Genomic DNA, 26,543 nt, shown 5'->3' with positions numbered 1-26,543 from the left:
GTCTCGATTTTTCCATCACTACCTCACCTTTCCCATTTCAAAACTTGGTTTCCTTGCTTTGGGTCCTGATTTCCTGATAGAGAAGAGATTCTAGAAAGTAACTCACAATTAAATGAGGAGGCCTGAGTTCCTAAAGTAAATAATCCATCTCCAACTCTGGTCATCCATTGGTACCTTGGTTACAGGACAAAGTGAAGGTTTGGTAAGGAAGGAAAGATTTACTTCTTGATTATCACTTCTAGGGCTTCTCTTTTCATGTAGCTTCTAGTCGAATACTTATATACCCAGTCATTCTCTATTTGGAAGTTTATTTTATCCTACAAAAAATGTAAAAGGAATGAATAGTGAAAGTGGTTATGTGTGCCATATATCATGCACATTTCCAACTGGAACAAGAACTAAACAGCATAAAAAATGACCTATTTGTTCATTGACAATCAAAGGTAGTTACTGCACAACAAATATTATCGGTCATCTTTGAAGGGCATGCCACCAGAAGAAGAATTTTATGGACTAGACAGGACTCAGCCAGACCACTGCCTTTTGAATGAACTTTTATCTCAGGATGATTTGTTGAAATTAGACTACTTCCTCATAATAACCACAGAGCTGACTTTCAGATAGATCCCTTTGGTTGTTCTCTCTGATATTTCTGAGACTCTAAAGAAGTAAAGAGGCAGTAGCTATTTTTTTTTTTTGGTTCAGTTTCTAAAAATATAGCTGGTAATATGATTCACCAACTACTATGCATCCCACACAAAGAGACTGGATTGTTGGGGCCACAAAAATCTGGTTTTGAGGGGGTGCTGTCTGCTTTCACAGCCTCAACTCCCTTTTCTTTTGACTGGAGACTTGTCACGGGCACCTCTGAGTAGTTTTTCACAATGCAGCAAGATGTGGTTTTGTGCAGAACTTGGGGAAAGGTGGAGGGGCAGGGAAAAGAAACTTCCCTCTAGTCAATTGGCAGAACAGCATTTGAAAGGTTACACACCACCCACACATTCCTTTTAGATGATCAAAGGCTCACAGGAGGTCATGGAAGGAGAGAAGAGGAAAGAGAGAGGGAGAGGGAAAAGGAAAGGGAGAGGGAGGGAGAGGGGGAGGGGAGGAGGGGGGGGAAGCGCGCCTGGAAGAAATTTTTCTTTAATTCCCTGAATTGTAATTCTTGCTGAATAAGGCACAGATTGTAATTTTTAAAAAAATCCTTTGGGAACTTTCTGGATTGAAGGAAACAAACATTCAATTGATTCAAATTGATATTGCTGAAATGCACAAGACAATCTTTGATGCACCTTACTCAACGTGGTTTCTTTGGTTTATCAAATTACTCTTTATGTGTAGGCTTGCAGAGGCTCAAACCCAGAGCTTTACATAGGCCTGGAAAGTGAACTTTACTGAGCTACGCCCTCACCTCCGCCAAATCTTTTAAGTGTGATTTTCACTATTATTTTTGTTTTAAACTCCTTTCTTTAGGTTTAAATTTCATGTGCTTCTTTGCTTCCTCGTTTGAATAGAATATAACAAACTTGTTATCTTATATTCCTGGCCCATCCCAGATCAGGAAGTATTTGGCATTTATAAGAAATGTGTTTGGACACGATTTCCTTACACACCGGTGGTTTCTATCTCAAGCCCTGTGATTTGTGTGGGCCTTAGATTTACATGAATATTGAATCATCTCCTCAGCTCTCTCTGGTCCTCAGCTCCTTACCTCCTCTTCATCAGATAGACATGTTCTCTCATCTCTGTTTTCCCAGTAATGTATACCTTGGTTAAAAGAATTCACACACATTTCACTTGCTGGCCTCACCCTGACATTGAAATCCCCTCAAGGGAAGAGGCTCTCTTCCATATCTTTGTATCCCTATCTCCTAGCTAACTGCCTGACAGGTAATGGATGCTTAATAAATATTTGTTGAAAGAATTAATAGACTATTCTTCATTTGCAAGGCCCTAGGCTTAAATCTGTGGGGCTATGATTATTACTTTCTTTAACACTGTCTACCAGGTGCAGGTGGCTAGAGGCCAGGGTTTTCCCTCGGTGTTTAATCCCTCTTTGCCCTGTGTTTGTTCCTCTCTCCTTCCCTTGTCCCTGTTGCCTGGGTCTACACACAAACACAGGACCCATGTCACAACAGAGGAATGCCATCAGAAACTCCTTAAATGGTGCTTCACGCTCTCAGTTAAAGGGACGGCCACAGCAGGTTTTTACTTGACTCTAGTAAATATTCTGTCTGTACATTATAGGTGATAATCTAAACAAGCTATTTTCCATTCCTTAGTCTCAGTTAAAAGGAACAGAGTCTTAGCTAAGCTTCTGGCATTTTTTTTTTAAATCAGCTACTCAGGATGTCTCAGCTGTTTCTAATTTTAGGCTATTATTTTCCCAATACAACATCAGTTCTGGAATGATAAAGCGCTTATTTATGCCTGTTTCTGGTCAGGACTTTCAGAATAGCCTTCCTATTGAGGCAAATATTTGCTCGTATTTTCTTTTTTAAAAGAGTTATTATATTTTAAAGTGTGGGTGTGTGTGCGAGGGGGGCATATGCATGCGAGTGCAGGTCAGAAGAAGACATCGAGTTCCGGTATGATCTGAGCTTGGCCCCTCTGTAAGAGCAGGATGTGTTCGCTCTTAAGTGCTGAGCTGTCTCTCCTCATCTCAGCACCTCCTTCTCAGCGTCTGACCAGAGTCCATGTAACATTCCGGCCTTTCTCCGTCACAGTTTTGCTCCACCGAGTATTAGGAACTTCTTTTGGGGGTGATACAAAGCAGATGAATCAGAGCAGAGGAAGACAGACGGTCTCTATCTGGTAGAGGAACAGTTCTTTTCTGGTAGAACTCCGCCGTGCTAAAGAGGAAAGCGAAAGCATCCAGTGAGTATTTGGATAGCCGTGTTGCTGCTTAGCAGGGCTAATTGATTGGAAAATTGAAAATGTGTGCATAGATGCATTTGATTTTTTTTATTTCTAGCAGATACTTTAAAGAGTAAGAATAATTAAACTAGTCAACAGTGTCCTTAACTTAATAAGTGGGCATCCTTTAAAGCAGCATGCAAATATTTGCCCTGCTATACTGTAGCTCTCATTTGGGAAACAGTGATCCCAGCCAATGGTATTAGTACTTGAAAGACTCTTCATTTGGCTTCACTCTCCTGCTCTTTCAACTCCCCTGTACTCAGTAAAGACTGACTGCCCATCATAACTGGTCCAACTCATGTTTGTAGTAGTCTATTGAATATTTTCTGAAACACTGAGGAGTAGATATAATTGGTAACCTGCTTTTTAAGTGAGGAATCAGAGAGAGTCAGGAAAACCTATCAAAAGGCGAGTATGACAGAGCAAGGAACATCAATACTACAGCACATTCCCTCCAAATGAAGTCATTTTCCAGAGAGGTGGAAGCCCAGGAGTGGGTTTCTTCAATTTTGGCTCCTTAGACTTTTCAATAAACTACACTTTGATAAAAGGATTGTCTTCTTAAAGAAAAGAGAAAGTAAATAAAAGGAAAGGAAGATTGAAAGAGAATTTTAAAAAAGAAAAACATAAATACCCTCAGAGTGAATACCCTCTGGTGCCCGTCCTGTGAGAACTGCCTACAGCTATGAGTTAAACTGGATTGGCCATCTTGTGGGCACCAATATTTTCCTATCACCGTAGTCCAGCAGATAGTTTTTGATCGTAATTGTAAACTATCTCACAAATATCTAACCATGTGCAAGCACGAGAGTTGACCCAGAAAGGATCAGGGGAGAGTTGGAAAGGTTGTAGTTATGATGGAGGAGTAGGGCTCTCGCAGGTTCAGGTGGAGTAGCGGATAATTTTAGCAGAGAATGCAGGCTGAAGCTCTTGGAAGCCAAGAACGTGTCCAAGAGTGCTGAATGGCAGAGAGGGACATGCTGTGAGAGAGTGAGGCTGGCGTGGGCACACGGGGAACAGTGTCTTTAGAACTTAGGTTTGGAACATCAGTATCTCATAACACTGAGTCAAGGCAGATTAAAGAGGGAGGGATGGAAAAGGAGAGGGAAAGAGGGAGAGGGAGAGGGAGAGAGACAGAGAGAGATAGACAGACAGAGAGACAAAGAGACAAAGACAGACAGACAGACAGACACAGAGAGTGAGCAGACAAGAGACCCAGACAGGGTATTATCAGACAAAATGGGCTGACTGGAGGAATGGCTGTATGCTTTTGATGGGCGAAGTGTGATTTTCCTGGATGATGTCAGGAATAATCACTATAATATTTATGGGAAGTTTGATTTTGAGATTGGGCTGAATGAGTCGGTAGCTCATTTCTACTTTTGTACTCGTGCACCACTGCCAATATGTAAATTTGGGAATGAGTTCTCGCTCATCACAATCTGTGGCCAGAAGTAAGCATTTGAAATTGCCTATGGCAGCTGGTGAGGTAGCTCAGTGGTAGAGCATTTTCTTACATTCCCGAGGCTCTGAGTTGTTTGATGAGGGAAAAATGCTATCAACATATCTGGAAGTGATCCCCCAAGACAAATAGCAACTGACAGAGTAAAAATCAGCCTTTGACTACGATGAAGTTTTTAAGTTTTTTGACTTTTCTATAAGTTTTTTTTATTACCTAACCATATTGTTTAAATGGAAAAAATATTTAGTTTGTGTACAAAGGAGACTAATAAGGATCTTGAACCTTTCACATGGATCTAACCTCATTTTAACACTGTCCTGTTCTAACTAAAAAACGATGAGCGATATGCAAAAATCATGTTGAAGCAAACTGAGTCTGGAGTCCGGAATGTGTGGACTATTGTATGGAATATGAAACTTTCTTCTCTCAACCCTTCCCTTTATCAGTTCCTAATAGTTTTCCATGCTTCTTCTTATTGCTTGTTTTTTTTTCCTTCTGGGAAAACGGAAGAGTAACTGGTTGTGCTCTGGCTATTTCCTATGCCCCATTAATGCTGGTATAAAAATCTTCATAGAAATAGTGTGGCTGGTTCATTCGAATGATGTCTTCCTTATATTTCTGATGGCCACAATTGCCTAATATCTTATTATGCACCACTATCGGCTCAGCTTTCCCAAGGCATTTAATGTGTAGGAGTCAGAAAGACAAAACGGTCTGGACCCAGCACTTATTGAAACAGGCACAAGCTTTATTGATGACTTTGGTTTGAAAAATCTTTTCCAAGCAAAACTGTCTCCTGATACATTCTTCGGAGAAGAGAGGTGAGCTCACATCCACCGAAACTGCCCACATAGACTGTTAGTTATCCTGTGTTCTGCGTGCACCTCAGCCCCCACATTTCCTCTTGCCAGAGACCACCCTCCCCGCTTCTATTCATACCTCTAGACATTTATACTTTCTTCATGCGAGGCTGGCAGTTCCTGGATTCTTGTCCGGGAAGCTGGTGTCCAAATCATCCTTATGAGTTAACAATATATTCACATGCGAGAGATAAGCCGATAAACGAGAATCTTCCTTTAAGTCCCGAATTCCTGTGAGTGATGGTTTATCTTGATTTAGACTCTCCAGGCAAGCATACATCTGGATGTGTTTATGAAGGCATTTACCAAAAGGTTTAACTGGAGGGCCTGCCCTCAGTGTGAACAGTATAAATCCATAGGCTGGAATCTAATACTAGTTAAAAAAAGAAAAAGAAAAAGAAAAAAGGAGAGTGAGGAACAGAAACATCGACATTCCTCTCTCTTTGCTTCATGACTATAGAAGAAAGCGCGACCAGCCGCCTCGTGCCTCTGCCACCGTGCCATCCTCACTTCCATAGAATTGTTCTTTCTTTGAGAGTAAGCCAAAACAGACCCTTCCTCCCCTGAGATGCTTCTCGTGGGTTTTTACACAATCACAGCAGCATGAAAACTGTGAATACATGCTTACTGTTTGTGAGACTTGGGTTAGTATAATAAAGGCCGGGTCTGGAATCCCCATCTTTAACATCAGCATCATTGAGGGGGACTCGGTAAGTATTCGCTTACTGAGTGAATGAACTCATGAATGAGTAAGTTGGTTGGACGACAGCCCCACATTTCTTCCACCCACGTTCCATTTTTAAAATTCCACTGGAAAAGTCAGTGGGAGATGAATGCTGGAGCGGGAAGACGGAATGTCTGGCTGTCCCTTTCCCATCCCCTGCGAGGCATTGTGTGACAAAAAACCAGGAAAGAATCTCGGCTTCGCAAAGTGCTGTGTCGTCTGGTATTTGGGCATACAAAAAGCTTCAGTCATATTATCTTGTCTTTCAAGTGTGATGTATGAAGGTGAGAAAATAAGGTCTTATGTTTAAGACTCCTTGCCCCAGTGCAAATTGAAAACCGAATGCGTTGGTTGATAAACAAAGATGAGAGGGGTCCTCCATTCAGAAAGGGCGGGACACCAGTACAACTCGCATTCAAGTGTTTTCCTTCCCCTGGTGACCTGCTTCTGTAGAGGGCAACTTGAAACACCCGTGACTGACTGTGTTAATCCTCACAGGGGCGCAGGGCTGGATACTCAAAGCATGCCCACACACATTTCTCCTTTGGTTCTTGTCATGAACACCATGAGCTTTAGCTCCTGTCACTCTCCCTCTCTCTCTTACTGGAGCCACATAAGCTTGCTGTTCTTGGAACAATTCCCCAGGCACCTCCTTCCCTTGGAGCCCTTGAGCTGTTATCCCTTGTTATGGAATGTTCTCTCCACTGCCTTCCTTGCTACCCCTCTTCATTTACATCTTGTTCCCCATTTACATCTTGTTCCTCATTTACATCTTGTTCCCCAGGGAGGAGTTCTTTGGGTTCCCCAATCGTGCTCCTCCTTATTCTTTTCTATTTGTTTTCCTTAACCATCTTCATGGGAACCTTAGGAAGCAGTTCTGAGTTATGTTACTACTTGTTTGTGTTCTCCAAATACACTAGAAACCGATGAAAACAGGGACTATGCCTGAGATGATATCCGTTGACAATGCTGGCACATGCTAGGTTCTCAGCAACTTCTGAGTGCATTGTGGCACGTCAAACATTTGAGCCCTTAACTCACCAAAACTGGGAAAACGAGACTCAAGTTCATCACACAGTGTGCCCACTTCTGACACTCCACAGTAGTAGAAGTGGGTGTGGAGGGGAGGACATTTGCTCGTGATTCAGTGGAGGTGTGCTTTTCTCTGTGTTCTTTACCTTACTGTCTTATCTCTGTGTTCCAGATGAGATGAGCAGGTGAAAATGGTTGGAAGTACAGAGTGAGGGACTCCTCTGTGGGAATGGCTGCTTATTGTGCACCCAATTCTGGTGGATAGCTACGGACCAATTCAGTTGGCATGATAGATTTCAGTGCATTGATCAAGAAAATTACCGCTGTTAAATGGTTTTATAAACTAAGAAGTAGACAGTGCTGATGTGTGCCCACATGCACACATACATATATACATATACATACATACAAATATGCATATATACATATACATTTACATATCCATACACACATTATATATATATGTGTGTATATATATATATATATATGCATGCATGCATACAGTTTGATTTCACAACTCATTTGGGCAGAATTTCCAAAAGATCACAAATAAAGAGCAAATCTACTTTGATACATCTATCTTTGTTTGTATATCTGGAATGCTAAGTAATATTTACATTTTGCAATCTCTAAATCCCCATCAGTGGCTTTGAGTCTCATCATTACTGGTTGGTAAGGTGCATTTCTGCTACCCAAGTGTGGGCCTTCCCCAAAGCAACTCCTAGTAGTCTGCAGCTAAATGGCTGTGTCCAGTACTGTCACTAACGTCCATGCTTAATCAGAGCCCATGTTTCTGGGTAGATCACCTCATCTCTCATTCTACCATTAATGATTTGCGTCCCTGAGGGGCTCAAGATCCGAGTCAACAGAGCTCCAGCTACTTCTGAACATTGCTGTGGCCTTTGAGAGGTAGTTTCTGTGGTCATTGTTTAATATAATAATATACTTTTAATATTCCCTTCACTTTTAGCTAAAATATGTTAGCATAGACTGCTTCTAAACTTAATATCTCCTCATAAATCCAAATTTTTATTCTTCTCTCATATATTCTATCCCAACTGCAGGTTATCCCCCTGTAGTGGTTAGAATATGCTTGGCACTATTAGGAGTTGTGGCCTCGTTGGAGGGAGTGTGTCACTATGAAAGTGACCCTCCTCCTAGGATGAGCTTTGAGATCCTCCTCCTAGGTTCCTAGAAGCCAGTCTTCTCCTGCTTGCCTTCAGCTCCTCCAGTTCCATGCCTGCCTGGACACTGCCATGCTTTCTGCCATGAGGATAATGGACTGAACCTTCAGAACCTGTAAGCCAGCCCCAATTAAATATTATCCTTTATAAGAGTTTTCTTGGTCATGGTATCCATTCACAGCAGTAAAACCCTAACTAAGATACTTCCTTTCCCTCCCTTGGCTCTTTTCCCTTCCCTTTCCCCCATATTCACTCCCATTCTGCCTCCTTTCAGAAAAGAGCAGACTGCCCAGGCACATCAACCAAATATAACATGCTACAACAAGACCAGGTACATACCATCACAGTCAGACTGGATAAGGCAACCCAGTAGGAAGAAAAGGGTCCCTCAAGTAGGCAAGTGTCAAGGACCGTCCCCATTCCCATTGTTAAGATTCTTACAGAAACACTAAACTACTTTCTCAGCCATAACCTAGAAGAAGACCTAGACTGACCCCCTAAAACCCCCTATAGGCTCCCTGACTGCTAAGAGTCTCCTCATTTTGGGACTATTTACCCAGGCATGCGTGGTATTAAATTTTTTGAGGGACTTTACTTCAGTGGTGTGAGGCTTATTATTTGTGAGGTTAAGGGAACTTCCCTTTTAAACTACGACTCTCCAATGTAAAGTTTAGCTATTAAAACAAATACAAAGTAATTTTGTTAGCCTAGGACCTTTTGATCAGTGGATCAACCCTTTCATGGATGTCACATATCAGATTTTTGCATATCAGATATTTAAAATTCATCACAGTAGCAAAAATATGAAGTAGCAATGAAATAATTTTATGGTTAGCATCACAAAAACATGAGAAACTGTATTAAAGAGTCACAGCAACCGGTAATGTAGAGAACCGATTACTTAGAGAATCTGAAACTGTTTGGAATCTGAGACTGAGAAAAAACATTACCAAGAATGAGTTGCAGAGGCCAAAGAAGGAAAAGAGAATTCCAAGTAGCTAACATTGGTCTCAAAAGAGGGATGGGTTTTTCAGAACTAGGAAAAGTTAAGCTGCCTTGCAGGAAAGCTGGAATTGGTTGAAGAGTTGAAGTTGTTGACAGACAATATAAGGGCATATCAATGTTACTCAGCTTAAATTATTACTTTGAAATATGACATATATGACTATATTTAACCTCATGAATTAAATATTGCTGTGATAATTAATTAGATGTCTATCTTAAAAAGCCACTGGTAACCTAATGACTCCTTCCTTATCGGAGGTTAATGTGCATCAAGATGCGCTTACATCCTGTGGAGCTAGAGGGAGGGTATCTTCTGAATGAAAAGATCTTTTGTAACATCTTAAAACATTATAGGATTACTATATATTAATAAGGTGTTTGTAGAGTCTATAAAAAGGCCCCCTATGAATCATCTAAACCTACCCTGGCAGTGACTACAACCCAATTTCTGGCTAAAACCTCTGGAGCGTGGGTCATACACAAGTGATTTTTCTAATTCACAGTCTGACGACTTTTAACAACTTGGTGTCTGTGCTTGTGATACAAGAAATAAGTATATTAGCTGGAACTTCATTGCAACTCAATATGTATTTATTTTGTGGATAACTGAATGAAGACATGACCTTGTGGGACTATAAATATAATTTGAATGTCCCTAAATTGGCTTCCTTTCCTATGTCTTTCAACAACTCTTATTTATGGAGTATTCTTTTGAAGCCCTATGCTCCAGAATATTTACATTTTATTACATACCTCTCTACTAAAGAGACACAGGTTATTGGTTGGGAAACCCTCAACACTTTCCACCTCTTAGCACCTCCATGGACTGGCATAGACACAACTAAGCCATTGGTGTGTGTGTGTGTGCGTGTGTGTGTGTGTGTGTGTGTGTGTGTGTGTGTGTGCATGTGTTACTGGCATACATTCATCTAAGCCTTTGATTTGTGTGTGTGTGTGTGTGTGTGTGTGTGTGTGTGTGTGTGTGTGTGTGACTGGCATACATACATTCATCTAAGCCTTTGGTGTGTGTGTGTGTGTGTGTGTGTGTGCATGTGTTACTGGCATACATTCATCTAAGCCTTTGATTTGTGTGTGTGTGTGTGTGTGTGTGTGACTGGCATACATACATTCATCTAAGCCTTTGGTGTGTGTGTGTGTGTGTGTGTGTGTGTGTGTGTGTGTGTGTACTTATGTGTATACACAGTGCAGAGAGGCCAGAAGTGAACATCAGGTTTCTCTGCCAATTTTTTGAAATAGCATTTCTCACTTTGCTTGAAATGTACTACTTCAGCAAGTCTGGCTAGCCAGTAAGTCACAGAGGTCCCCTTTTCTTTGTCATACCCCTAAACATATTATATATATATATATACATATATATACATATACATATATATGTCACACCCAGGCACATATTATTACTGCCTTTTACACAGATTCTGTGGATATGAACTCAAGTCCTCATTCTAGTGGGGCAAACACTCTGCTGATTGAACCACACCTCCTTAGACCCTAAGCCACTGAGTCTCGTTTTCCTTATCTGTGTGGGAGAGTTCCTTCTGTTCACTCTCAGAGGCCTCCCTCCTTGCTGCACTTTCAATCCTTTAGCAAAATAAAATTAACACCTATTAGGAATAAGAAATAAAATCTGATGAAATAAATACGTATTTTAATACTCAACTAAATGTGATCAATAATATCAACAGCTGAACAGACATACTACTCTCACGGTGATATCGAAGAAGAAAATAGCGTTTTACATTGAGCAATCAAGGCTTGCTTCTGACGAGATGAATTCCAGGTAAGACATGTGAAAGGAGAAGTCAGTCATGCAGACAGAGGAATGGGGGATGCACATTAACCAAAAGCTCTGAAATAATAGATTTATATATGGAAGTCTCTTAAGATTCTGATGACGCAAACTGGGAGCGGAGAGCAGAAAGAAGGGTTCAAGGTTCACTGATAGGCCATTTGGTCTAGGAGATGAGGGCGTGTGGGGTGGGGCGGGACAATAAGTAAGCCATCCTAGACCTTGTAAGGCAGCCTCTGTTCAGATTTTAAGATCAAGCAAGTCAGTAGCAAGGTCCATTTAATGTAGTAAACATAGTTTACTGTCTAAGTTAAGCTTTCCTGCAGGATGGACTACTTCACCCCCCAACACTCCTGAAACATTCTGCTGTTTCACTCCTTTCAACATCCTATTCTAAAATATTCTGTTGCTTTCTTTTCCCTTTACCTCCTACCTTGCAAACCTTGCCTCCATGATGGAAGGTTTTATTTAACCTTAGAGAAGATTGCTACACAATATCACTCTCTAAATAGCCTCTGATTAATTAATCAGTCAATTGATTTGCAATTTATTATTAGTTTGTAATTAACTAATTTGTGTGTTCTTGCATGTATGTTGAACTTGTTTGTATGTGTGTAAGTACACGTGTGCATATGCATGTGCCCATGTGTGTGACCAGAGATGCCAAGTGTCTTCCTTAATCACTGTCTACCTTATATTTTCAGACAGGGCTCTGACTTGAACCCAGACATCAGTGCTTTGGATACCATTTAGCCAACATGTTCCAGGAATTCCTTGTCTATGCCTTCCAAGTACTGGGCTGTAGGTGGGTCACTGTATCTGCCCAGCAATTACATGGATGCTGGGTATCTGACCTCTAGACTTCACTATGGGCATTGAGTCCTTTGCCTGTTGAATAATCTCCCTAGCCACTGACTTACTAAGTTTCTTATATGCTAGCTTAATCGCTCCATATATCAGCAGTTATTTTTATATGACTGTCACAACTTGCTTTACCACACTTCATCTATCACCAAATTCTTACATCTCAGATTATGCTGTAATTTCTAGTACCATTAGACTCAAGGAACAGCACCACAACTACAGAACGACTTCTAAGAAGGTGATAATGAATTCACATGTGTGACAGGCTTTGTAAGATTGAGCAGCACTAGAATTTGTCACAGTTCAGTTATTCTCTTCAGTTTGTGATGTGGGCATACTTGTGCAAGTGTGCAATATAAAACAAATTATATGTTTATACACCCGTACACAAATATGGAGAGAGATTTGTGTTTGAAAGAGAGTGGAATATACAAATATATGTGATGTATATACAAAGAAAACCCCTGGCTAGTTGTATTTGTATGGGCAACACTTAATAAATTATTATTGTATCTTTCCTGTTGTTTGCTGTTAGGAAGAAAACATCGCTGCCTTTTTTTGGGCAGAAGGTTGTTTGTAACTTTGAGTGACATTGAGGATTAATTCCCCTTGTTATCACCTGTTATTATGTGGCTCAGACTTCTGTATAACAAGAAAGCACAATAAGTTAAATTTGATTTAAGACCCTGATATCAATTGAGAATCAATGCATCCTAACAGAAAGTAATACGTTTGTGAAATGAATTTAGAAAGCGTGAGAATTCATTCACGTTACCGATTCTAGAGATCTTAAAGTGATGCATTTGGTCTCTTGACTAGAAATGGACCATTTTCTTTTCTATTAGTGCCCATCTCACTAACGTCTCTTCTGATGTTCTGCTGCTTCTCATTGTTCGTTGTTTCCCGTTCTGTATTTAAAGAGAACAAAGCATGCTTGCTTGAAGACTATGCAGATGACAAATATCTGTAATCAGGGAGTAGAACATGCCTTTTTAAGCATTAAGGATTTCATTACTAAAATGAGGCATATGGGGTAGAGAATTACATGACCAAATGAGTAGTGACACCGGGATTTTGGCCTAGAAATTTGCATTGGAATTGAGTGAAGTGAAAATACCTTTTAGGGTAGAATAAATAAATTGGGAGATACCACAAACCTGTGAAAAGGCAATAAAATATAAATAGAGAGGACCAAGGTCATTATGTGTGTGACTTAATAGCAGATATTTGTATCTGAAAACCTATATACGGAAGAAGCCTTTAAGAATTAACATGAATTATTTACCTAGGAGGCAGGGAGGAAAATATTTTTTATTCACATTTGGAATATTAAGAATGAAAAAAATAACTGCAGCGTTGTTTGTTTGTGAAAAACTCATGCTAGGCTTTAGGCTTTACTTTGCTCTGTCTGTCTGTTACAGTGAAAAACTGTAGAAGAATTCTCCACAATGAGACCAGCTATGTTGAGCATTGGTTCTATAAAATTAAGTTTTCCTTCTCCTAGGTTTTTTGAAGCTTCAAATGTCTTTTAAAATTCTTACATTAAAGAAGCCTTGACATAGTTTTGCATTCTAGTTTTTATTTTAATGAAATACCTTATCTCATTTGAGACAAAGTCCCATTTTGTAGCCCAGGCTGACCTGGAACTCGCGATAATCCTGCCTCCCTCTCTCACATTCTGGGGTTCTAGGCACGAGACACTATTCCTGTCTTGGTTTCTTTTGCCTTTTGTAAGTCATTCTTCTTTTCTTTTTAACTCTAAAGGGCGTGTCACTATCACATTTTGATAACTAGCCATGACATAGAATGCTTTATGGGTAATATGACATTATAGTACTTGGAAAACCCCAGGAAAGCTGTGGGTTTTTTGTTTGTTTTGGTTTTCTGTTTTGTTTTGTTTTGTTTTGTTTTCTGTTTTCCAGAGAGAAGAAGGAATGCTCCTGTGACTAACAGGAGCAGTTAACATTTTTACAGCTTAAAGGAGGCTTGGAGAGCGCTCAACTCTGAGCATTATTTCACAGATGAGAAAGTAAAGGTAATAAACAGTCAAGCTGGTGTGTAGAACTATACAGTAACAGAACTGGAGTTACTTTTACGACATTGCAGTATATTTTCATGTCGACAAAGAGACCATTGTGCATAGATAAGAGACTGGAATCAAGTCCCCTCAGACTCCATTCCACTCAAGGTTTGGATCACTTGTGACCTTGAGCCATGCACTGTGCTTTTCAAAGCTCATCCTTTCACCAGTAAAATGAGCAATGACCTCTTGTCAAAACCAGGAAAATATGAATGACGGTTCACATATTCTTTTATTCATGTATAGGCAATAATTCTGAATGTTTTAATGATTATGACTATGTATACATGATATTATGGGATAGAAAAGGAATAAAATCTAACCTTCGTCTTTAAGAAATGTAAAATCGGGGTTGGGGATTTAGCTCAGCGGTAGAGCGCTTGCCTAGCGAGCACAAGGCCCTGGGTTCGGTCCCCAGCTCTGAAAAAAAGAAAAAAAAAAGAAATGTAAGATCATAAGACTTAAGCCATATCATGTAATTATTCGGTGTTCTACTTTTATCCAATTATAATTTATAATTAATAAATAATCAGTTAGTTATATATCATTAATTAAATATTTTAATTAATAAAGTCTTAAGAGATGTACTAGGATAAGAAAGGGTTAATTTCCTATAGGAAGACAGTCTTTAGAATGTCTCCTAAGGAATGTTAACTTTAGCTCTGAAGGCTGCATATTTCATTATGAGGAATTGGTGCAAAGAAGGAGAGGTGAGGAAGGAACGTCAATAAAGAGACAGGATGGGTTTTATTAGAAGAAAGCACATGTTGAGTATCTACAGAGAGGGCTGACAGAAGGACAGATGAACAGATTGGTGGGATCAGAAGCTTCATGGAAATGAAGAGTAGCAGATAACACAGGAAACACAGGCTGAAGCTAGAACATGGAAGCTTTAGGACAGTGGAGGAATTCAGAAGCAATTCGAATCCTTGGTTGACACAGACGATGCAAATACATTTGCAATATATCTGCACACAGAGAAGTTGGCCTTTTTTTATGGTTTTTGGAGAGTTCCAATGTGTTTTGATCCTATTCAGTACTTTGCCCTAACTCTCTCACATTTCCCCTATATCCCTACCCTGCCAAGTTGATGTTACTTTTGTTGTTATTGTTGTTCTTGTTGTTTTGAGGCAGTATTTTTCATTACTTAGCTCTGACTCTTCTGGAGTTCACTATGTAGACCAGGCTGACCTTGTACTCATAGAGATTCACCTGCCTCTGCCTTCTGAATGCTGGGGTTAAAGGCACGTGCCACCGTGACTGAGTTTTTGTTATTGATTTTTAAAAAAATATCTTTCATAACCAATTTTGTACTGCTCACATATTCTAGGATGTGTGCTCTTTTACTGGAGTGTAGTCAATCTACTAATGGCTGCACTTACAGAGAAAACTCTTCTTCCCTCTTCCAAGAGCTGCCAGTTGCCAATACATCTATGGCTTGGGGCAGGAATGAATATCTAAATTCTCTTTCCCTGCAGAAATCTGGTTTGTCTTGGACTTTCACAGACTGCGTACTTGCTGACACAACTGCTATGAGTTCTTGTGTGCATCTGCCCTGCTGTGTGTAGAACATAATGGTTCCTTGTAGTAATCCACCACCTCAAGTTCTTACATTCTTTCTGTTCCCTCTTCCAGCAATGATTGCTGAACCTTGAGACTGGGTTGTGGGTTATCATTTTCCTTTAGGGCTGAGTATTTACCAGTCTCTTAATCTCTGCATCGGTGTTGCTTGTTGGGTAGGGATTTATGGACCACCATTGGTCAACAACTCCAAAAGAAGAATTTCATGCCTGGCAATTGGCCTTTTATTTGTTAGCCCTTGGGTCATTTTTGCCTGTTATAGGGTAACTCCATTTTAACTCTTATTTAGTCTGTCTGTCTATCTATCTACCTATCTCTCTCTCTCTCTCTCTCTCTCTCTCTCTCTCTCCTGATGTACGTATGTATGCATGTATGTATGTATCCATCTATCTATCTATGTATCTACTTAGCTATGTATCTCTCTATGTATGCATCCATCCATCCATCCATCCATCCATCCATCCATCCATCCATCCACCCATCCATCCAAACACATATACAGTAGGAAGGGAAAATGCTCTGAAAGGTAGAGAGTAGTACAGTAGCATGCTCAAATGGTTTTAACAGCACTGTATGGGGCATTAAACTGGGAAGATATGGAACCAATAAAGTGAATTGGAGGAAGCCCAATGCTCAACAGAAGAGCGGTCATGAACCTGCTTGGTGATTGAAAGAGGTTTGGATAGTTGATCCCAATGTCCCTTTAACATGTGGCATCATAGCCTTCCTCCTTTAAGTATCTGCTGAAAGCTACAGTCTTATCCTCAGAAGAGGTGAATACGAGTATGTGTTTCCCATGTAATAGCAATAATAGGACATTCAGGGATGTCAAAGCTAGGATATTCTGATAAAAAAAAAATCAGGGTTTCTGGCGTGTTCCATGTAGTGGGGGCTGAGATACTTGTGAGTTATAAGATCATGAGATGTGAGAACTACAGGAATATGAATATAGAGAAGACAAACTTGCTATGGACACTGATGGATACTGAGTACTGTTACCCTTGGCTGTGAGATTTGAATGGTTTGGTTCTTATCCCCTTCCTCTCTCTGAAGCCATTTGGTAAGAAACAACTGGATTAGTTTTAGTGAAAGGATCACATCTCCTTCAGATGTAATGCACTTGAACACACAGGGAAATGTTATTTGTGATAGAGTTCTTGGGAATCTGCATGTCTTAGTCTTATATTCATGCAAGTCTTACATATTTTAATAGCTGGAAATTAATTTCCCTCATTTGTATTCTAAACATGATGAAGGTATTCAGTATTCATGTGGCTCTGATATAAAATTATATGGAAATTCTAGTACAATTTCAGTAATTAATGTCTGTCAATTATAAAGGGTTACAATTATAGCGCTCATAAGAGGTACAGTATATGAAAAATATACAGATCATCAGAGAAATTAATTTCTGATACCCAACCCTTTGATTAGCGAAGAAAGCAAATTACTAAGTAATCATAAGGTGAAGTATGCAAATAAGTGGTCAGGTCAGAGGAATACTTTATTTGCAGATAAAAAGAAATATTAGAGTTTAGAAGACTAACTGAGAATTAAAAATATAATATTAATTAAAATTTAAATATGAGCTATCTATCAGCATAAAAATGTTAACTTGTGTGTTAGTTTCTTTTCTCTTTGCTGTAACAAAATACCTGATAGAAGCAACTTCTGAGGAGGAGTGTACTTTGGCTCAGTGTGAAGTTGTAATGTATCATGGAAGAGAAGTCATGGCATTGGGAGTGGGAGAGGGCTGGACACATTATAACCGCACTCAGGAAGCAGAGAGAGGTGAATGCTTGTGCTCAGCTCATTTCCCCCTTTTCATCTGCTTCCCCAGCCTATTCAGTAGTGCTGTCCATAGTCAAGGTGGAGAGTCTTCCCATTCCTAGAAGTCCCTGATGTCCCCAAAGGCTTGTCTCACAGATGATTCTAGTTTACAGCATGATTGTCCTAAAGGACAAAGATGTTGGAGAGAGATGAGGCCTGCTCTCATAGATCATCTAATTTCACCTTGCAAATGAAGAGCAGAAGCAGGACATTTTATTTTCTAGGTTTGCAGAGGAAGACTTCATTTCATTAGTAGGTCAACCATGATGGTTGTAGAAATGATCCCCATGTGGAAAATTAAATCACTCAATCATGTTGAATGGTTTGACTGTGCTCTTTGTCAGGCAAATGGTACAGTTTTACAGATTTACATTAATGAACATTTATTAAAATAATGAACGATAAATTAGAAACATTATATTCTGCAATCCTGATGTATAGAGAATTTTTTGAAGACAGGATCTTTCCATATAGCATTGCCTTATCTGGAATTCACTATGTAGACCAGACTACTGGCCTTTAACTCACAGAGATCTCCGTGCCTTGTGTCTGCAGTACTGGGATTGAAGGTATGAAGGCTCAGAGCGTCTTCCTAAGGAGCCATACCTCTTCGAGTAGATGCTTAATTAAAATAATTGCAAGTAGGGCTAAAGAGGTGTCTCAGCCATTTACAATGTGTTCAGTTCTCATGGGGTCCTGAGTTGAATTCCTAGCACCCACAGAAGGTAGATCTCAACTCCCAGGAGATTCATCTCCAGGAGACCTGACAACCTGTTGTAGTTTGCCCTGAAGTTACTGTATTTTGATGCTAATTCCACTGCCCCAAAGACAGCTGCCTAGTCACATACTCAGGAATCAGGTGACTTCACCAGAACCTTGCCATTGAATTTGTAAAGTACAGGTGAGGGGCAGGTACAGGATAGAAGGGGGCCTGTCATTGGAGGAGGAGGAAGGATGGGTGGGAGAGAAGTTTGAAGGAAGAGGAGGAGACTAGGGAGAAAGGAAGAGACAGGAGGAGGAGAGGGTGAGAAGCCATGGCAGGTGATGTTAAGATTCTGCTCTGTGTATTTACAGGTTGTTATTAATCTTCCTAAGGGATGGATGGTACCGGGCTTTGTATGTTTAAGTGGGCAATTATATCTTATCAATTGGATCTAAGATTATTGTGTTGTGTGTTCTTTTATGTGAGGGTTTGAGTGTAAGAAAGTGTGTGGCTGGGATGTGTTTCTGCCAAAATTTCTAGCAGATATCTTGGGGCACCGCAGTGCAGACCAAGCGAGGTAAAAGACAACTATACTCTTTTATTTTTATATCTTTACAACAACAACAAGCACCTCTTCTGGATTCCTTTGGCACCTGTGGTCATATGGCTACATACTTCCCCCATAAACATAATAAAAGTAAATAAATCTTTAAAAGTTCTTGGAAGTAATTTTATAAACCACTCCAAATTCAGTCTATATGTTGTCTCTAAAGTAATCAGGTATAAGTCTATTCTTGTTGGTTCGAACAAAGGAGCCATCATCAAAATAGATATCATGTGTTAGGCCTGATAGATAAATAGCTAATTTTAGAAGGATAGAAACTGGCTGCCTTATGGCTTATTGGCAAAATACTTACTTTTCTGAATAATCCATTACATAACTGTAAGTCACAGAATACAATAAAATCTAGAATAGGATGTGATCTTGTCATTGGTTTGTGACAGAAGCTTAAGACTTATCTCTCTGGGAAGCTCCTGTCATTGTCATTAGATACACTTGTACCTAGTGACTATTTTGTGTTTTTCTATAGGCTGTTTGTCTTGTTATTAATTTGATAAAAGGGTTGTAGAGAGGTCATGTTATTTCATTGTTAGAAGGGGCTCAGAATGTTCTGTTATGAACTCCTTCAGAATTGTCTGCAGCAATCATTAAAACGAGAATATCCACATGCAAGTCTAACTTGTCATGATTTTTAAAAGGTTGTGGGGAGAATGGTGGTGGAGACACTCAGCTTTTCAGGTGATTCTTGTACCTGCTAAGGTTTGAGGTCCATTCATCAGTGACTCTCCAAATGGGATCTTGGAACCCAAGCAATAGCAGTATTTGGGGAGCTTTTTGCCAACACGTCTCAGACCTGTCCCAGTAATTGATTTAGGATTATTAAATCAAAAACTTTGGAAGTGAGGCCCAGCAACCTGCGATTCCACAGGCCTTCTAGACAATTGTAAAATAAAGATAAAATTTGAAAGCCAGCAATTCTAGACAATCCCTTCTGTTTATCTTTAAGAAAATGAGTGCCAAGATGAGTGATTGACTTTTTCACTTTAAACAAGGTTAATAGCATGAGCAACAAAGCAAGTCACATGGCCTTTCCAGAAAACCAATCCTTAGCTTATTTAAAACTTGAATAACTCAAACTTCCCATCTCCTTCATACTTTTGGGTAGAAGAATGGGATACGACAGCAATGGCAAGAAATGAATGAATTCAAGTTTATTTTAAGTTGTTTGCATTTTCTAAAAGATCTAAAAACTGTGTCCAACATGCTTTACGAAAATGAATCACTTTTAATATGTGTGAGCTGCTTTGCATGCACTGGAAGCAAAAGGACCAATTTTAAATCTAGAGGATTATTTCTAGCATTATGGCACGGCAGAATATTTTAAGTGGTTTGTTATTAGAAAAAGATGCTTTAAAATGTTCAATATTATTCACACTTTGAATAGAAAGTAGATTTTGTAAAAATATTTTATGATTTCCAATTCAGACATGAGAACCATGGTAAACTCATTGGGTTTAGAAGGTGATGTCATGCCAACACAGAAGCTTTGACTAAAACAAGTCCTGCTCACCTGAATGGTAAGCGATGAAATTCTAGCCAAGCACGTCATTGCTGGAGTTGGCAGTTTCACAGCTCCATCTCCCCTCTTTTGCAAAACTATAGTTGGCATCCGATTCTCAGTGAGCTTTGCCAGAGAGTCATGGAGCTTGTCCTGAAAGCATTTTGCTTTATGACTCTGTTCTTTTTTTTTTTTAATCTTCTCAAATTTCTGTGTGTCAATGAATAGAGGTTCCAGGGGAGAGATGGTCCAGCCTTGAGGTCCATATCCTGTCATTGATTTCTATGCAAGACTCTCATCGACTTCGATGGGAGTTCCGCACGTGGATCAATGTCAGGATATGGGCCTTTACATTTAGATGTGAAAGTGTTTTAATAGTGGTTGGCAAACTTGTGATGAATTAGAGTGAAAGACATAAAGAATTGGCTGGAAACTTTCAGACTCATAAGCTACTCTTAATCACTAAGAGAGTTTGAAATAATATAATCAACAATAATAATAATAGTGATACTACTACTAATAATAATAAGTCAGATAGAATATTTGCATATACCTATTTGGGCCAATAAATGACCCAGTGTGTGATTTAAATTGCTTCAGTTAGCTCGGGGTATCTTATTAAATGTTGGCAGTTAAGTTTATAAGTGAACAAGCCATTTGAATTAAATTCTCCTCTGGACTCTTAGACAATGAAAGTGTTTGCCTTCTATTGACTAGAGTCTCTTGACTAGAATCTCATGATTCAAGACAGTAATACATTCCTGTGGTTTGGCTCTCAGCAAACCTGAATTTGTTCAAGAAAATTAAAATGAAGCATAAATGAAATTAAAATGTAAGAGATTAAAACTAAAACACAGAATTCAAATAATAAATTTTATAGGATACCCTTGTATGTGTCTAGCAGTAATAACCATTAATAACATTCTTTTATATCAAAGTAGTGTGTAAGTATATTCTATTTTATGTATCTATGAATATTCCCCAACCACATATACTTGTACATGCATATTCACTTATTCCTTGGTATTTATGCAGTGTTGCTGCCATGAACTCCTTTCATCAGGGTGTCCAAATCTGAGGAGGCTTAGTTCCTTCATGTTTGAATATGCCCCATGGCCACCTTCTGGCAATTTTTATCATTTTATTGTTGGATTACATCTTAAGCCAATGCAATGCAATTGCCATGCAAATATCTGTGTTTCTTAAGGAATTATGACAAGCAGAGAAAGTCCTCTCATGTTCAGTTCATGTGCAATATCCTGGAGATTTTTGTTTTATTATTGCTTTTCTGCATGTTTGTTTGTTTGAGACAGAGTGTTTCTACAAAACCCTAGCTATCTGGGAACTCACTCTGTAGACCAGAGTGGCCTTGAGCTCCCAGAAATCCACCTGCCTTTATTTCCCAAGTGCCGGAATTAAAGAACGAACCACTACACCCAACCTGATTATTTCAAACATACGGTTAGTGAATCTGGAATATAGAATCTGTCTGTATATGAATTATGGCATATTGGTACTTATATGATAGGTGACTCTAAACATGATACGTGGGGGCAGTTACCACATAAGTTAAAATAATTTAAGAATTTAAGCTACTATTCTGTAGGTCAAATGACTCATCTCGGCTGGAACTTTCTTTCCTGGCTGCATTCACTAATCATTATTCATGTCTTTGCTATCATCCTTCCCCCCCAAAAAAAGTTGTTAGTGTTTGTTTATTATGGAATTTTCCCAAAGTCTTAGCTTTCAGCCACTGGCATTCCCGGTACACCCATAGCCATGACAGCAGGCACTGAGTGCTGAATGGAGAGCCAAATGTAGCTAAGATTCCCAGATTCTCTACTGATCCAATCACTCCATTCGGCCATTGCTGTCCAGGCATTAGTGGGAAGAAGGTTGGTTGTAAATGCTTTCTTTTCTAGTATTTTAAATGAAGATCTGAGTATACACATCTCCTTCTCCTTCTGGCCCACATCATAATCACCAGTTTGATCACCATCAGTCTGAGTGTGGGAGAAAGTCCAGGGTATTTATTTCCAATGTGTCAAAGTCTCACTCCCCAGAGTGTTCCTAACCACAGAGTGCTCTGCTAATTAAGTTGCTGCTGAGGTTATAGAATGCAATCTTCAAGTCTCATCTGCATTCTGATGTGTAGGATCGTGCTTATTTGTAGTATAGATAGATATTTTTTAAAGAGAATTTAATAAGTACAGACATTTAAAGGAAAGAGTGAAGCATGTCTTTAATTCTGTGCTTTGGAGAAGAATGTTGGCCACTCATGCCTCCGTCTTTCGGTCAAAGCTTGCACTGAGCACTTCATATTCTTACTGCCAGGGCTGTTGAAATTAGTTACTGGAAGAAGATAAATGTGGGAAGGGAGAGGAAGAAAGCATGTGCCAGGAAAAAGCAGGGAAGAGAATATTTTTGTTAATGGAATAGCTGATGAACTCATAATGACAACATTACCTAAATGTGTGTATAGAATAGAGAAAAATGCTAATGTCAATCGAGACATATAAAAGGTACGCAGTGCCAGCCGAATGTCTCTCTCTGCATAACCGAATATTTTACTAGTTACTGTCAGTGTGTTCTTAAATTGATTTGATTTTTAAAGCAAAGGTCCCTGCATAATTCTATGCAAAGACTGATAGATAAAATCTGACACCAACCTCTTCTGAGGTTGACAAAGTCAGCTTCCTACCAAGCACCATTCATTCTCCTCAAATAAAAACCAAGTGGGGCTTTAGTACTCAGGACAGAAAGATAAATCAAGTGATTGTCAGGACGCCAACCAAAGGCAAGTGCAAACAGCACAGTAAGAAACTAGGAAAAATGATTACCATGTAGAAAAAAAAGCAAATATTATTTAGCTTTCTCTTCAACTTATACTAATGCATGGTCTCATTTCGTTTTTGGTATTTGTTATTTTACTTGTACATATTGTTTTATCCAAATATTAAACGACATTTAAGGGCACCACTTCAAATATATTTTGTTAAAAAGTAGTTAAAAGTTGTAGTATATTTAGGATTCTCTCATGAAGGAAACATGACAGTAAGCTAACACTATCATTTTGTTACTTTTAAAGAGAGCTTCAGAACAAATTAAGCCTGCATGCATTGTTATTTATGCTTTTAAACCATCAAGTAGAGTGAATCTGATTTTATACTAATGACACCATAGCTATGAAGTGAAAGTTTAAGTTAAATAAGTTTGTTAAAAATAGACAAGTTTGGAAGACATGTTTTACAGAATACTGTACTGTATACAAAACATTTTATCAATGATTTGAAAGTGTCTCTTTACTCATCAATGGAAAAATATCCATAGTGCTTTGAAACTCTCACCATGCAGTGGACATTGTTTGATGGATGCTGGTTCAGTACCTATCTTATTTTAGTTGTTTTTAGGTTTAGTAGTGGTACTCTCCCTATAATTTTAGTCTGTGCTTTCTTGGTTACATGCATGGAAATGTTGGAATTTCCTCCTTTTTCCTTTCTTCTGATTCTTTTTTGGTATGGCTGATCAATGTGTAAAGCTCCCTTCAGGGTCAATGCAGATTCAAACTAGTGTCATTTCAAGTGATAATCCACTGAGATTAACTCCACAAAGAAACAACAAAATAGAGCAAGTGTGTGTGTGTGTGTGTGTGTGTGTGTGTGTGTGTGTGTGTGTGTGTGTGTGTGTTTGTTCGAGTGCATGAGTATGCCTGTGTGGATGTATATGTCTGTAGTGTGTATTATGAGAGAAAGAACATGGACTCAGTTGTTCATTGTGAAGCCAGAAGGAAGCTTATAATTCTACTTTTAACTGTTATTTGCTACTAACCGCAAAGATATTCTGCTCTTACAAGTCACATTAGCCTGGGCCTATAACAATGGGTGGCATTTGCTAAGTAGGGATCCACCCTGTCTTTTCCCCCACTGGGGCCCAGCTGTGTCTGGAAGCACAGCTGTGCTTCCCATGAGCCCTTCAGTGTCTTGCTATGCAGCTGTGAGAGCAGCTTAGGAAATGCCAGGAGGCAGCTGCAACAGAGATCGCCCTACCAATCTCTTCAAGACTAGCTTGAGTGGTTCACTGGTAAATCTGAGTCTCCTTGAACATCCATATTCAATACACACTGATAATGTAACTTCAGAATTCAAAGAGGGGGGAATGTAGGCTTAGTTTTGGCGATGTTTTTGCTCACTCTCATTACGGGTCTTGCTTGAATCTCAAATCATAACTATTAAATAGCTCCCACAGTACATCAGTCAAGTTTCCTACGAACAGTTAAGATCAATAACACATGTGTGGTTTTAATTGCATTTGAGGATTGGAAAATATCCCTTTATTAAGTATTTTAAGCAAAGTACCAGCTCATGTATCTTTAAAATGGCATTATATTAATATACTATATTAAACCAGAAATTACTGCCAATTTACTTCCAAATGCTGATTTGTCTTTATAAGTTGAACTTTTTTATTCACATAGAATTATTTTAATATTACTAATTTTTTTCTTTTCCAGCTAAAATGTTAGTTATTAATATCAGCTCCATACAATGCTGATTTTGGTAAATAAAATTTAGAAGATTACAAAGACACTCAAACCACAAACACATAATAAATGTTGTGGTTGAGAGGGGTGCGTGTATATGGGGGTTGCTCCAGTCAGAGATATAAACTACAAAAGAATATCTATTTTTCTGTGTTAAAAACTTGAAAGATGGGAAGAGAGTGGGCTTTAAACATTAGGATGGATTTCAGGAGAAAGAAAAACAAAAATAAAACTAAGCATGTACACACATAAACACACACACACACACACACACACACACACACACACACACACACACTTGTCCCAAAAGTGGGAGGGACTTTCATGAAAAACAACAGAGAGATAGGGATAGGGAATAGATAAAGAGTCAGAGACTGTACATGCGATAGATTCCCAGGAGGGGCAGTGTCTGGATGGCCTTTCCTTCAGTCTCTGTTCCACACTTGATCCCGTGAGTATTTTGTTCCCACTTCTGTGAAGGACTGAAGCATCCACACTTTGGTCTTCCTCCTTCTTGAGCATCACAGGGTCTGTGAATTGTATCGGGTATTTTGAGCTTTTGGGCCAATATTCACTTATCAGTGAGTACATACCATGTGTGTTCTTTTGTGACTGGCTTACCTCACTCAGGATGATATATTCTAATTCCATTTGTTTGCCTGCGAAGTCTTTGTTTTAAATAGCTGAGTAGTACTCCATTATGTAAATGTTTTCTGTATCCATTCCTCTGTTGAAGGACATCTGTGTTCTTCCCAGCTTCTGGCTATTATAAATAAGGCTGCTATGAACATAGTGAAGCATGTGTCTTTGTTGTATGTTGGAGCAGCTTTTGGGTATATGCCCAGGAGTGTTATAGCTAGGTCCTCAGGTAGCACTATGTCCAATTTTTTGAGGAACCGCTAGACTGATTTCCAGAGAGGTTGTACCAGCTTGCAATCCCACCAACAATGGAGGAGTGTTCCTCTTTCTCCACATCCTTGCCAGCATCTGCTGTCACCTGAGTTTTTGATCTTAGCCATTCTGACTGATGTGAGGTAGAATCTTAGGGTTGTTTTGATTTACATATCTCTGATGACTAAGGATGTTGAACATTTCTTTAGGTGCTTCTCAGCCATTCAATATTTCTCAGTTGAGAATTATTTTTTAACTGTGAACCCCATTTTTAATTTGAGTCTCTAGAGTCTAACTTCTTGAGTTCTTTGTATATATTGGATATTGGCCCACTATCAGATGTAGGATTGGTAAAGATGTCTTCCCACTCTGTTGGTTGCCATTTTGTCTTATTGACAGTGTCCTTTGCTTAAAGAAGGTTTTCAATTTATTGAGGTCCCATTTGCCGATTGTTGATCTTAGAGCATAAGGCATTGGTGTTCTGTTCAGGAAAATTTCCCCTGTTCCTATGTGTTCCAGGCTCTTCCCCACTTTCTCTTCTATCAGATTCAGTATATCTGGTATTATGCGAAGGTCCTTGATCCACTTGAATTTGAGCTTTGTACAGTATGATAAGAATGGATCGATCTGTATTCTTCTACATGCTGACCATCAGTTGAACCAGCATCACTTGTTGAAAATGCTATCTTTTTTCCATTGGATGGTTTTAGCTCCTTTGTCAAAGATCAAGTGACCCTAGGTGTGTGGGTTCATTTCTGGGTCTTCAATTCTATTCCCTCGATCTACCTGCCTGTCTCTGTACCAATACCATGCAGTTTTTATCACAATGCTCTGTAATAAAACTTGAGGTCCAGGATGGTGATTCCCCCAGAAGTTCTTTTAGATTACAAGAAGTGCTTACTGACAGGAGCCTGATATAGCTGCCTCCTGAAAGGCTCTGC

General features: G+C 39.2%; 1 long non-coding RNA gene across 2 annotated transcripts in view; it reads left to right on the top strand.

Moving 5' to 3' along the window:
• The first annotated feature begins 2,638 nt into the window (after nucleotides 1-2,638).
• The window catches only part of LOC120094697 (uncharacterized), a 99,972-nt gene continuing 76,067 nt past the window's right edge, over nucleotides 2,639-26,543 (top strand). Inside the window, exon 1 of one of the 2 annotated variants that reach the window (XR_015629970.1) lies at nucleotides 2,639-2,877. This is a non-coding gene — a long non-coding RNA (uncharacterized LOC120094697). The remainder of the gene's footprint in view (nucleotides 2,878-26,543) is intronic. The other variant, XR_015629971.1, reaches the window with a different exon arrangement.

The sequence above is a fragment of the Rattus norvegicus genome, chromosome 9 (genome assembly GCF_021556685.1).
Source record: "Rattus norvegicus strain SHRSP/BbbUtx chromosome 9, alternate assembly SHRSP_T2T, whole genome shotgun sequence".
NCBI lineage: Eukaryota > Metazoa > Chordata > Mammalia > Rodentia > Muridae > Rattus > Rattus norvegicus.
The sequence above is the reverse complement of the archived record's forward strand: the minus strand, read 5'-3'. Positions and strand labels throughout refer to the sequence as shown.